The sequence below is a fragment of the Camellia sinensis genome, chromosome 3, assembly GCF_055761805.1.
Source record: "Camellia sinensis isolate YWXY chromosome 3, ASM5576180v1, whole genome shotgun sequence".
Lineage (NCBI taxonomy): Eukaryota > Viridiplantae > Streptophyta > Magnoliopsida > Ericales > Theaceae > Camellia > Camellia sinensis.
In genome coordinates this window covers 49,423,353-49,433,592 of record NC_138963.1, presented here as the reverse complement: position 1 = coordinate 49,433,592, position 10,240 = coordinate 49,423,353, and positions in this window count along the sequence as shown.

Genomic DNA, 10,240 nt, shown 5'->3' with positions numbered 1-10,240 from the left:
GTACAAGGCCGGATATTGCTCACGCTGTTGGTGTGGTGAGTCGGTTTCTCTCTAATCCGGGTAAAGAACATTGGGCAGCGGTAAAATGGATTCTAAGGTATCTTCGAGGGACTTCAAAGGTGTGTTTGTGTTTTGGGGATGGTAAACCGATGCTTGATGGGTTCACAGATTCTGACATGGCTGGTGATGTTGATTCTAGGAAATCTACTTCGGGGTATTTGATGACTTTTGCAGGGGGAGCTGTGGCATGGCAATCTAAATTACAAAAATGTGTTCTTCTCTCAACTACTGACGCTGAATTTATTGCTATTACAGAAGCTTGCAAAGAAGAGTTATGGTTGAAGAAATTTTTGCAAGAGTTGGGTTTAAAGCAAGAAAAGTATGTGTTTTATTGTGATAGTCAAAGTGCTATTCACTTGAGTAAAAATTCTACTTTTCATTCGAGATCGAAACACATTGATGTGAGATACCATTGGATTCTTGATGTGTTAGATTCAAAGTTATTACAACTCGAAAAGGTTCACACAGATGATAATATTTCAGATATGTTGACAAAAACTTTGTCGAGGGGCAAACATTTAAAGTGTCGAACTTTGGCGGGTATGGTTGATGTCTCCACCTAAGTCGGTAGGGGGAGAATTGTTGGGTATACCTCCTTAGTGGAGTGTGGGACCCAATTGGTTTGTTAAAGAATTTTAATTTGGCTTGGTTTAGGTATAATATATTTTTATATATTATATTTGAGGAGACCCAATCCAATTTAGAAACAATTAGGGTTTGATTACAAAACCCTAGATTCACAATATATATATATATATTGTTTTGTGTGTGCCGCAGGAGAGAGGCAGTGGCCGAATTATATTTGTTTGGGTGCTTTTATTCTTGGTGTGTGGGTGAAAATCTGACCACACTGCCCGTTTAGTGATCAGCTGGAGAGCACAGGCAGAATAGATGGCTTTAGCAACCTGTAACAGAAAAAGCTCCGGCGGGGGTTCTTCCACCCGGGGGCACTCCGACGATCAAGTCAGTATATCTCTCAAAGATAATCAAGTGCTAAACTGAATACTCAAAACATAAATTACATACCTTAGACCCACGGGGGTGCCTCTCTTTTATAATATACTCAATCCAAGTCCCACTAGAAGTATGACTTCTATGAACTCCAATTTAGTGCTTACTCTGGACTCTATAAAAGATAAAGATAAAACTCCCTAAGAGCTTTATCCTTATCTTGGTTAAGTCCCCTCTTTGCCTTAGGACTCTTGTCCCTTATCTGCTTATCTCGGATTCCGATATCTTCGGGGATAACCTCGGCAACTCCGAGATCATCTCGGCTTAACTACCAGGACACGTGGCACCTCGGCTGATACGTCGGCGTCACCATGCCACGTGTTGGTATTCAGAAAATACATCCCCACAACTGCCCCCTAGGTTCTATTACCTCGGCATTCTGAGGTGATGGAACCTATTCCGATATTTTGCCACTTCTTTTCTGAGTAATGGTTCAAAAACTGTTTAGCCGAGATAATCCTCTTCCAGCCGACGTGTTCTCTTCAGAGAACAAGGTTTCGATCGTACTTTTCCACTCGCATGAGCTGTCATGCATTTCTAACCGTTCCTTTTCACGTGTTTTGTTTTCATTGGAGCGTGTCTGTGACGCGCCTGAAAGCTGTCTGCCATTCGTCTGCGCCGTCTGACTCCTGCGTTGCTCTAGGCGTAATAATTGCCCTAATTTTTGCCGCCGTTTCAAATTTTTGAAAAAACTCTCTTTTGCCTCTACTTTTCCTTCACTTTTTCATTCTGTCTTCTTGCTCTTTTTCTCTCTAAAAGATCTTTCTTCTTCGAATCCGCCATTGCTTCGATCTCCCTTCTCGAACTGCTCTTAATCCCTCATTCTTGCGAAGCCTTCTTTGCTGTTGCAACCGGTTTCTGGGTTCGGCTAACATTGCCTCGACTTCATTTGTCCTGGTAAGACCCTTTCCTTTAATTCTTCTATTCTCTTTATGTGCTTTTGTCTGCCTGTTGCCATTACTGATCTTGTTTGAAGCCTTGGATTTATTTGTACCTCGATTTGTGGCTACACCTTGAACTTCTATACTTTTTCACCATTCTTCTTGCCACTGTTCTTGATTTTTTTTTTTTTTTTTTAACTTTTGTATCTCTATTGTTTCTGAGAGCTATACCTCTGTTCTTGAATCTGAAACTTCGTCTTTTTTTCTCTTTTTTGTATCTGCGCCAGATCTGTGCCTTCGATCTTGACCTTTATAGTTCTTAAGTTTGGGTTTTGTGCGTAGAACCTTCAAATTAGGGAAAACTGAAACAAGCCCTATCAGTCCTTTCCTGGATCTTTGCCGAGGTTCTTGTAATCCTTCTCAAAAAACGCCCATCTTCTGAAATATATTTCTCTTAGCTTAAGCCGACATAATGGGTATGTGGAGGCATAGGGTAAATACCCCAACGAAACTAGAATACTTTAGGCAGGAATTCTCTATCCCAGCCGATGTTCATCTTAAACTAGCTGGGGATAATGATACCATCATGCCCACAGATCATACAATGCCTTTCCCTATAGTAGCTTTTACCGAATGTGGACTTCGGCTTCCACTTCATCCCCTCTTTCGTGAAGTTCTTTATTTCTACAAGCTAAACCCCATGCAACTTACTATCAACTCTTATAGGGTGATTAATGGTATTATAGCCTTAGCTAGGCAAGAGAACCTTAGAATTACCCTGGCCGACCTCCAATACTGCTATACCATGTGCCCTCTTGACCTGAAGGATAGGGGTTTCATTTATTACCTTAAGCCGAGATCTACTCAGTACAAAATTGTGGCCGACCTCCCAGACTCCAACAAGGGGACTGGAGATGATTTTCTCATTGCTTCTGGAAATTGGGAATTTGGCCCAGATGAAGATGTCCACCTCTACCCTCTTCCTCGAACAATTACAGAGGGCAAGAGTAAGAGCCCTGAGTCAACACTTAGTTGTTTTTATTTAAGTCTTTAATATTATTTTTTTTTTTTTGTTTCTGACGTCTGTTTCTTTGTCCTGCAGATCTTCGTCAGCCACCGAAAAATTTTCGTCAATCCTTCTTCCCAGGAATAGATCTGAAAACACTCCTTAACCTTCCAATCCATAAACGAAAAGCCCCACTGTTACTAAACTTCATCCCTACATACAAATCCACTTTACCCGACGTCCCAAGAAGAAGGAAAAAGAGTCTTTCTCCACCCACAGCCACAACCTTAACTGCTTCTACATCCCGAACAGATCAAGAGTCCACATCTGACCCAGCCGATCTTCCATCAACTTCGGCCCCCTACTTAATACCAATTCCTGAACGTAAACGTCGACGAAGGCTTGTAAAGACTGCCGAGATGGTTCGTCCAAGGCCTGTCGTTCAAGACCTTCTCGCTGATCTTCCAACTGACGCCGAAGCCGCACCAATGCAATCAATGCTCCCACCCAAACCAAAGAGAGTTAAAAAGGCTCAGCCTAAGGCCAAGGCTACAGATGCCGAAGCTGAGGATGCTGTGCCTATCTCAAAGCTGGCAGAAAGCAGAAAATCAACCTCTGTTTCCACCAAGAGGTCAGCTGAGGGTCAACCCTCAGGGTCTACACAATCAAAGAGGCCAAGGTCATCGTCCGCGACGACCTTGGCTTCAAAGAAGCCCGACGTCCCTTGGGCCCCTGATCTATCCCTGGAGGATAGGCCCATTATGGCTAGTGAAAGTGCTGACGACATTAACGTTGGTGTCACCCTCAGCACTACTCTTCTCCTTCCGAATGACTTGGAGCGAAATGCTAAGCTTAGTGAGTATGAGAATTACGCTCTCATGCTCCAACACTCCGTCCAAGTAAGTATTTCTGTTTGTACTTGTGATTTTTTCTTCCGTTCTTTACTGAGAGCACTGCCTAACACTTCTGTTTTTTCTGCAGGCCATTCAACATGCCCATTCATTTTCAATGCAATCTTTTGAAAATCGTCAAAGGTTGGTTGATATGAAAAGGGAAGCATCTTCCATGAAGAGAGAGATAAAGTCCCTTGAAGCAAAAATGAAAAAACTGGAGGATCAAGCCGAGGCTGCAACTAAAGTTCAAACTTTAGCTCTTGAGAAGGCCGAATCTGTTGAGGCCGTTAGAAAAGTTGCTGAGGCCGAGAAAAGAGAGGCCGAGGTTCAGAAGGCCCAAGCGGAGAAAGAACTCCAGCAAGCTCTGGCCACCAAAGAGGCCGAAATCAAAGAGGCCGATGAAAAGGCCTACGCCCAAGGTATGGCCGACGTCGCAGAAGATTATAAGCTTCAAGTCAGGCAGGCATGCAACAGGGGATTTTCCCTAGGTTGGATGTCCCTGATAAAGAAGCTTGATCTCCCTGTTGACTCGCCCCTTCGGAATGTTGATGCCATCCCTTTGCCATTTCCTCCACCTCCACCTGAAGGTGGATCAGAATCTGATGCTGATGCTGAGGATGAAGATAAAGAGGTCAACGAAGAAGCCTTGGTGAGAAAGCCCAAGGATGTCGTCGAAGCCAAGTCCCCTCCTCCTGCAGAGCAGGTTATGGACTTAACTTTGGATGAGGAGGGTGATGAGGCCAAGGAGGCAACCAAGGAAACTGCCACTGGGCATCTATCGTCCAATCTTCTCTTGATAGAAAGAAGTGTTGAGGAATCACTAGCAGAGATTGATGCCGAGATACAAGCGGATAAAGTGGTCGACGAGGTTCCACCAGAATCGTCCGAGGTCCCAGTCCCTGCAGTGGCTAACAGTGAAGAATCTTGAGAAAATTGTCTTTTGTACTTTTTCCTTCTTTTTCTGTGCCTTGCACTTTTGTACTTTTAATTTTTGGACAATGCAAAACTTCTTCTTATGGTCGACGTGGTTTTTTCAATATGTAATTGCAACTGTTCTTTTCTATGGATGTTTTAATCTTGTGATGTTCTGTTGACTGGTTTCTGCATAGTCTTGTATTTAGAAGTTCTTTGCATGCTTCTTCATGTCGCTTCCTTTGTGCAATCTTCTCGGGGTTACATACCTCGGGTATAACTACAAAACTTTCACTTCGGCAAGATACTAATCTGCAAACTTTTCATGAATTTCAACAAGTAATGAACAATATACTTAGCTTTTACTTTAACCTGTAATTTTCTGTTTACCTCAGCGGGTGATCATATGTCGGCTTAACATAAACTTGTAAATTGCTACGAATTTCAACAAGTGTTAAGCATCTGCCCTAGGGTTTAAGCAACCCACATATTGCTATGAGAACTTAAGCAATAACCTCGGCTTATCTTCAATTTGTAAATTGCTACAAATTTCAACAAGTGAAGATAAGGAATCAGCTTAATTCCAACTTGTAAATTGCTACAAATTTCAACAAGTGAATTAAAGAATAATCTCGGCTTAACTTCAACTTGTAAATTGCTACAAATTTCAACAAGTGAAGATAAGGAATCAGCTTAATTCCAACTTGTAAATTGCTACAAATTTCAACAAGTGAATTAAGGAATAATCTCGGCTTAACTTCAACTTGTAAATTGCTACAAATTTCAACAAGTGAAGATAAGGAATCAGCTTAATTCCAACTTGTAAATTGCTACAAATTTCAACAAGTGAATTAAGGAATCATCTCGGCTTAACTTCAACTTGTAAATTGCTACAAATTTCAACAAGTGAAGATAAGGAATCAGCTTAATTCCAACTTGTAAATTGCTACAAATTTCAACAAGTGAATTAAGGAATAATCTCGGCTTAACTTCAACTTGTAAATTGCTACAAATTTCAACAAGTGAAGATAAGGAATCATCTCGGCTTAACTTCAACTTGTAAATTGCTACAAATTTCAACAAGTGAAGATAAGGAATCAGCTTAATTCCAACTTGTAAATTGCTACAAATTTCAACAAGTGAATTAAGGAATAATCTCGGCTTAACTTCAACTTGTAAATTGCTACAAATTTCAATAAGTGAAGATAAGGAATCATCTTAATTCCAACTTGTAAATTGCTACAAATTTCAACAAGTGAATTAAGGAATCATCTCGGCTTAACTTCAACTTGTAAATTGCTACAAATTTCAACAAGTGGAGATAAGGAATCAGCTTAATTCCAACTTGTAAATTGCTACAAATTTCAACAAGTGAATTAAGGAATAATCTCGGCTTAACTTCAACTTGTAAATTGCTACAAATTTCAACAAGTGAAGATAAGGAATCATCTCGGCTTAACTTTAACTTGTAAATTGCTACAAATTTCAACAAGTGAAGATAAGGAATCAGCTTAATTCCAACTTGTAAATTGCTACAAATTTCAACAAGTGAATTAAGGAATAATCTCGGCTTAACTTCAACTTGTAAATTGCTACAAATTTCAACAAGTGAAGATAAGGAATCAGCTTAATTCCAACTTGTAAATTGCTACAAATTTCAACAAGTGAATTAAGGAATAATCTCGGCTTAACTTTGCCTGAGTTTGACTTGGGTTTAATTATGCCTTCAATAAACATCAGTGCATAACTTTATCAATCATACATGTTGAAAGGATTCTGAAAAGACTTTATTGATGATATCGGCCAAACAATGGTGTATATCTAATGATAGAAAAATTTCAAATTACAAGTATTCCAAGGTCTGGGCAATGCTTTGCCCTCATTGTCCTCAAGCCGATAAGCTCCATTGCCTAATACTGAAGTAATTCTGTAGGGTCCTTCCCAGTTTGGGCCAAGCTTGCCCTCCCTGGGATCCTTCTTGTTCCCGACGACTTTTCTTAGGACTAGGTCGCCAACTTGAAAATCTCTTGGATTAACCTTCTTGTTGTAAGCTCTGGCAAGCTGTTGCTGGTATACTGCGAGCTGAATTGCAGCTTTCTCTCTTCGTTCTTCCAACAAATCCAGGTCTCGGGCTAAGAGTATGTCATTGGTGCCATTCTCTACTCCCTGGGTTCTGATCCCTGGGATGCCGATCTCCAATGGGATGACTGCTTCTGTGCCATAGGCCATGGCAAAGGGGGATTCTCCTGTTGATCTTCTCGGCGTAGTCCGATATGCCCAAAGTACGTTGGGCAGTTCGTCCACCCACTTTCCTTTTTTCTGCCTACAGCCTCTTCTTTATTCCATCCAGGATTACTTTGTTGGATGCCTCTGCTTGCCCATTGCTTTGAGGAAAACTTGGTGTTGAGAAATAATTCTTGATCTTGAATTTTGCACAAAAGTTTTTGATAAGTTTGCTGTCGAACTGTGTTCCGTTGTCGGCAACTATTGCTCTTGGAATCCCAAATCTGGTGATAATGTTTCTCCATATAAAATTCTTGACGTCCACATCTCGGATTTTGGCGAGAGGTTCTGCCTCTATCCATTTTGTAAAGTAGTCTGTTGCTACCAGTAAGTATTTTCTCTGCCCAGTTGCCTGGGGAAGTTGTCCGACCAGATCCATGCCCCATTGGGCAAACGGCCAAGGGCTGGATACTGGGTTCAGGTCGGCAGCTGGCTGATGTATCAAAGGTGCAAACCTTTGACATTGTTCACACTTCTTTACATAGGCTTCGGCATCCTTTTGCATGTAGGGCCACCAATACCCCTGGGTAATGGCCCTGTGGGCTAACGACCTGCCCCCAGCATGGCTTCCACAAATTCCTTCATGAATCTCGTAAAGAAAATCTTCTACCTGCAAGGGGTGTACGCACCTTAAAAGTGGTCCAGTGAAGGACCTCCTGTAGAGATGGCCTTCTGCTGTTAGACTGAATCTGGCCGATTTCAGTCTAATTTTATGTGCTTCTTTATGGTTTTCTGGCAGCTTCCCCTCTTTTAGGAATGCAATGATTACATCCATCCAGCTTGGTCCTAAGCCCACGCACATTGCTTCTTGTTCGGTGCTCTGTTTATCTATGCTCGGGGCCGACATGTAGTCGATCATAATTGTCCTTGTTTTTCCAGTTTGAATTGAACTGGCCAGGTTAGCCAACACGTCAGCGTGGGTGTTGTCATCTCGGCTAACTTGGAGTAATCTGCAGTTCTGAAATAGGGCTACCAGTCGGATGACTTCCTTCACATGTGCCGACATTCTTTCGTCTCTGGCTGCAAATTCTCCTGTTGACTGGTTAACAATGAGTTGTGAATCACAAAAAACAATTACCTCGTCTGCCTCCGCTGCTGCTGCTAGCTTTAGCCCTGCAATTAATGCTTCATATTCTGCTTCATTGTTGGAGGCTTTGAACCCCAGACGGATGGACTGTTCTACTATTTCTCCATCTGGAGATATCAGCAGTACTGCTGCCCCTGCTCCCTGGCGGTTTGAACTGCCGTCGACGAATAGTCTAAATGAATCCCCAATGTAGATGCTACAGGGTCTGAGCTTCTCCTTCTCTTGCTTTTTCGGCTGGGATTCCTTTTGCTTATTGGGACAATGCTCATCTTGGCTCGGCGGAGCCCGATGTGCGATGGCTTCAGGTGTGAGTTCTGCGACGAAGTCGGCCAACACTTGGCCCTTTATGGCTGTTCTCGGCCTAAATTCTAGGTCAAACTGGCCCAGTGTTACTGCCCATTTTGCTATCCTTCCTGTTAAGTCTCCTTGATGCAACAAGGACTTCAGTGGGTGCTCTGTTAGGACCACAATCTTGTGTGCCTGAAAGTAATGGCTCAATTTCTTTGAAGCCATTACCAAGGCTAGCATTAATTTTTCCAGTGGTAGGTATCTTGTTTCTGCGTCAGCCAAAGTCTTACTTACATAATAGACAGCTTTCTGCTCCCCTTTTTTCTCTCGGATTAGCACTGCACTGACTGCGTGTTCAGAGACTGCTAAGTACAAAAATAATTCCTCCCCTGGAACTGGGTTAGAAAGGACCGGGGTTGTGGTCAAGTACTTTTTTAGGTCGGCTAAGGCAGCTTCACATTCCTCTGTCCATAGGAAGTCTGTGGCTTTTTTCACCAGGTTAAAGAAGGGTCTGCACTTGTCTGAGCTTCTGCTGATGAATCTGTTTAGGGCTGCGGCCCTTCCAGTAAGCACTTGAACTTGCTTTGCCGATGTTGGACTCCGTAGTTCCAGGATGGCCTTGATTTGGTCTGGGCTGGCCTCAATGCCCTTTCTTGTTACCAGATATCCTAGAAATTTACCTGACCCAACTCCAAAGGCACACTTCGAGGCGTTGAGTCGAAGCCGATATTTTTTGAGTATGTCAAAGACCTCTTTTAGGTCGGCAAGATGACCTTTTGATTCCTTGGTCTTTACGACCATGTCATCGATGTAAACTTCTACTGTTTTGCCAATCAGGTGTCTAAACATTTTTGTCACTAACCTCTGATAGGTTGCTCCTGCGTTTTTCAGCCCAAAAGGCATTACCTTGTAACAGTATAGGCCTTTCGGGGTGATGAACGCGGTCTTCTCCTCATCTAGAGGGTACATAGCAATCTGGTGGTACCCTCTGTATGCATCTAAAAAACTCATCCTTTCATATCCCGAAGTGGCGTCTACCAGTTGGTCGATTTTGGGTAGAGGAAAGCTGTCTTTGGGGCAAGCTTTGTTGAGGCTGGTAAAGTCTACGCAAACCCTCCACTTGCCATTCTTCTTTTTTACTACTACTGTGTTGGACAGCCATGTTGGGTACTGAACTTCTCGGATGGCCCTGGCTTCAAGGAGTCTGTCTACCTCTTCCTCTACTGCTTCGACGTGCATCAACGTCGGCCTTCTGGCTCGTTGAATCACAGGTTTTGCCGATCTGTCGACATTCAGACTGTGGCAAGTGACCTCAGGGTCAATGCCAGGCATTTCATAAGGTGTCCAGGCGAACACCTCTATGTTTGCCCTTAAAAATTCTTCCAGTTCTTTCTCTTCTTCTCTAGCTAAGCCTGAGTCGAGAAGAAAAAATCGTTCTTCGTCGCCCTCCTGGACGAGGATTTTCTTTAGCGCCTCTTCGCTTTTCTCGGCTGGTTCTTTGCCGACATCTTCCAAGACTTCTATGGTTCCATCTTCGATTTCGACTTTCCCTGGTTCTCATATGCTGCAGGTGGTCTTCATTGCCGCCATGGAGTAATTTTTTGCCTGCAGTTGATCTCCTCTGATCTCTTCAATCCCATGCTCTGTTGGGAACCGAAGTAGTTGATGCAACGTTGAGGGAACTGCCCCCATTGCATGCAACCACGGCCTTCCCAAGATGATGTTGTATGGTGAGGGTGTGTCAATTACCAGAAATTCCGTCTTGACCTTCTTAGTGCCGGCTTGTACTTCCAAGCTTGTTGCGCCCAGTGGCCACGTC